This window comes from Triticum aestivum, chromosome 7D, assembly GCF_018294505.1.
Source record: "Triticum aestivum cultivar Chinese Spring chromosome 7D, IWGSC CS RefSeq v2.1, whole genome shotgun sequence".
Classification (NCBI taxonomy): Eukaryota; Viridiplantae; Streptophyta; class Magnoliopsida; order Poales; family Poaceae; genus Triticum; species Triticum aestivum.
Genome location: NC_057814.1, coordinates 566418430 through 566422205, shown reverse-complemented (window position 1 = coordinate 566422205; position 3776 = coordinate 566418430). Strand labels below are relative to the sequence as shown.

Sequence of the window (3776 nt, the reverse complement as noted above, 5' to 3'; positions counted from 1 at the left end):
CATGATATCGAACCGATTGTTCTGACTTCTAACATCCAACCATCCGATTGATTGTTAAGACTTTTTTGCTGCAGTGGAGCGTTGTTTCGTGGATTCTTCTCCATATTCCTACCACCATTGCCTTTATTCCCTTGCTCCACTACACTTAGTTATTACTCACATCAATCTTTACTCACTCTCGAGTCCTATGCTGGAAGTACAAATTTACAACCCCTCTTTATTTTCTTACCTTCTACAACTCTACTTGCCCTTCTTATTTGTGCAATCCCTCCACCCCATTCATCCCTCTAATCTCAGATCACAGGGTAGTTCTAAAACAAATAGTTCAATTGTTCAGCCTATCAAGCCTAGCTTGATTGACAACCAGGATGACGAGACTAGTGTTGTCTTTTCCTAGTTTGTTGCCTTCCATTAGTTCGGCTTGGGAGTCATGGGGATAAGCAGATGTGCAGAAATACAATAGTAAACTTCGCTTGAAAAACACACTGCTATTCAGCTGGTTCACAACTCTTCTAAAATATTTCCTCTGTCTCCATCCCATGGAGGGCCGCTCCCTTGCCTTGCCGTCCAGCCACTCCTACGCCGCCTACCTCTCGTCGAGGGGCGCCTCCCTCGCCGTCCAGCGCCGCCCCCTCGCCGTCTAGCGGCTCCAGTGCCGCCTCCATCCCGATCGACGGGCGCCTCCCTCGCCGTCTAGCCACCCCAGCGCCGCCTCTCTCCCCGTTGACTGGGTCCTCCCTCGCCATCCAGATCTGCTTCCCTCGCCGTCCAGATCTGATCCCCACGCCGGCCAGCCGCCTCACCCTTCTGTCTCCCTCCCAGTCCAGCTCCTCCCACTGCCGAGTCAAGTCTTGGCGAACTACAACCGACCTGAGGAGAGGAAGACCCAAAAAAGGTACCAGCATACACTGTTTTTCATTATTGGTGTCTGAATCCTAGCAGAGAGTTCAGCAGTAGCCGCAAATGGTCTTTGTTTTAGTTAGATCTGTCGTAATAACACACCTGGGTACTGTATTTAACCAACTTGAAGTTGACATATTGTGTTTATTTTCAGAAATCTGAGAGAAACATAAATTGGAAACTAGAGGAGTTCTGGGCAACTTTATTAGTCTGAATCCCTTGAGAGTTCAGCAGTAGCCGCAATGGTTGCTACATTACCTTCTATGGGCAACTTTATTACATTTGTGATTTCTGAAGTAGACTACCTAACCGAGTTGCTCTGTTCCTCCTGTACCAGGGTCCGAGGCTAGCATGTCAGCTACCACGGCAAGGAAGGAGGCAAGTTTCCCGCTACATTCATCCTCTGCAGGTATATTGTTCTTTATAGTCTATAAGATTAATAGAATATACGCACAATTTGGAATGGCCGACATTGTAGGATAAATTAGTTCTGTATTAATTTTGAGGCTCCCTTCTTATCTTCTGTTTACAATTACAGTCTGAAACTCTAAATGTAATACACATGCACCAAGCCTTATTACCAGGAAACACGTGGAATGTGAGGCGGCGGCGAAGCATTAGCTAGCGCGGGTGCGTCACCTCTGTGGTATTGTGGGCAATCACGGTTTTGGCAAGCTCACTGGAATCAAGTGAGGTGAGAATATCGATCTTCCAGACACCTATTTCTTCTTGCAAATTTCGAAAAGGGAGGTTGAGACATCATTTCCATTTCCCTATTTCTCTAATCTGTAGGGCAGTGAGATAACGATGAATGTGGCAGCGAGAAATGATGGTTCTCCTGATCTTCCTTTCTGTGGTATCTTCTAAGGCATCCCTGATATGTCTCTTTTTGGTTCTTAAATTATTCTTGCTATGAATAGTTCATCTCCTAAATATATCTTAATTGTGTTTGTCTCTAGGAGCGCGACATCGTAACCCAGACAAGTTCTTTCCAGATTTAGATATGTAGCTCAACATTAAAATCGCAACTTCGTGAGATTCTAAACCTGAAGGGAGAGCACTACGTAGCGTTCCTATTTGATAGCTCTCTTTGTCATATCTCATTTGATAGCTACATCCATGCCGGTGCTAAATGCTTTTTACTTGGTTGCGCTGCTGAAATTGAGCTGAATTACACTTCTACAACTTTGTAGCTATATGTGAGCCTCCCACTAATTTTTTGACAGTTGCTTCGTTAGGTACACTCATCATTCATGGTTTTTTATTACAGTTTCTAAGCATACATGATATGCTTACCAACAGGTTCGTGGTAATACTGTCTTCAAACATTTCAAAGCTTAAGACATGGCAAACTGATGAGTTGGAAAACTTTATGATGCTATCACCAATTCATTTTAAGCATACATATATAGCAGTTCTTAATTCTTGGTGATCAAAATGCGGATGATTTAAGGTACTAAGTGATGTTCTAACATATTTTGCACTTACCTATGTTGTTTTACATATGCCCATTATTTTCTATTCATGTTCATATAACAAAATCTCATCGAAATATTGGCAAGAAATTCCCGCAGCAACGCGTTTGGTCAATGGTATACCTTCTGGGGGTTCTTCTTTGCAACTTTGATTGGGAAGACCAGCATCAAGACTCGTATTCAGGTCTGTTCTATACATTTTTTATCAACTAATCCTTATTTTAGTTGTTTTTTAAGGTACTCCGGTCATAGACTATTGTAGTACAAGGTTCAGAGGTCCAACTTATTTAATTTCATATGCACACTTGATACTGTTATAGTTGCTTTTAGCCATGAAGATTGTGATAACTATAGTCTTCAGATCTAAATTGTAGTTCTATGACGAAGTTATTGTGTAGCTGTCAATTCCTTGTGGTTTCGAGCCGTTTTAGAGAAAGTTAGAAGCCATTCATGCCAACAATACATATCGTATTTATCTAGTTCTATTTGCTGGAAAGGACCTTATTTCACCAGACTTATTCATCTGTGTACTGTACAATGTGCATGTTCATCTCTTTTTTGTTTTCTGTATATCACAGTTATTCCTTTGGCTGTTTTTAGTTGAAATCTGTTTCAACATTTGAAGTACTTAATACTTACAATTTTTTTCCTTTTAGGTGGATGAATCTTCCCAAGCCTAAGAGCTTGCTGGTACTCTGTTTGGCAGCTTCTTCCCATGCTGAGAAGACCATGGTGCTACTCCGACCAAGGAGAATCATTTAGGAATGTATTTTCTGACTGTTCAGCTTTGTTTGTCTTTTGGAGGGGCTAAATGGAGCAGCTCTTGTTCTTTTTAAGTTTTTGGGAACCATGAGTTGGAATATCATTTTGTGAACAATCAAAGATATTGCAATGAATGTGATCTTATTTACTCGGCTGTGCATATTGCTGTGCAGAAATATGAATGGAATCAATTTGTATTTTAGCTGAATTTTGAATGATTTAATGTAATACCTACCGAATTTGCTGTTCTGGACTTCTGTACAGTAGCATGGACATCATGAGAAGTTCAGTCCTGAAGGTGTATTCCTGACGGGGATACCTTCAGGAAAGACAAACTCAAGGCAAAATGTCATCCATCAGGAAACGCCGTCAGGAATGTATTTCCTGACGGTTACCTTCAGGAATGAAGCTCGTTCCTGACAGGCTATTGCTGACGGGGGATTCCTGACGGTATAGGCATGTTCCTGACGGGAATGGCTTATTCCTGATGGTTTTCGGCCGTCAGGAAAAACTCAGTTTGGGGTAGTGGTTGCCAGCAATACAACAAGGAAAATTCGATGCATAAACTTCTAAAGAAGTCGGCAAAGTTGCGCTAGGCGGATCATTCTGAAAGATATTGATTAGACAGAAGGTGTTCAA

The 3776-nt window shown here is 41.9% G+C and overlaps 1 long non-coding RNA gene across 5 annotated transcripts; it reads left to right on the top strand.

Annotated features, from left to right (window-relative positions):
- Positions 1-456: 456 nt before the first annotated feature.
- LOC123167170 (uncharacterized) lies at positions 457-3285 on the top strand. 5 transcript variants are annotated; one of them, XR_006483832.1, is made up of 6 exons: positions 459-895; positions 1055-1145; positions 1238-1309; positions 1485-1594; positions 1693-2559; positions 3032-3285. It is a non-coding gene; the product is annotated as an uncharacterized lncRNA (long non-coding RNA). The 5 variants fall into 5 exon arrangements; XR_006483833.1 differs by having other exon boundaries at positions 1473-1594; XR_006483831.1 differs by having other exon boundaries at positions 457-895; positions 1238-1594.
- The last annotated feature ends 491 nt before the right edge of the window (positions 3286-3776 follow it).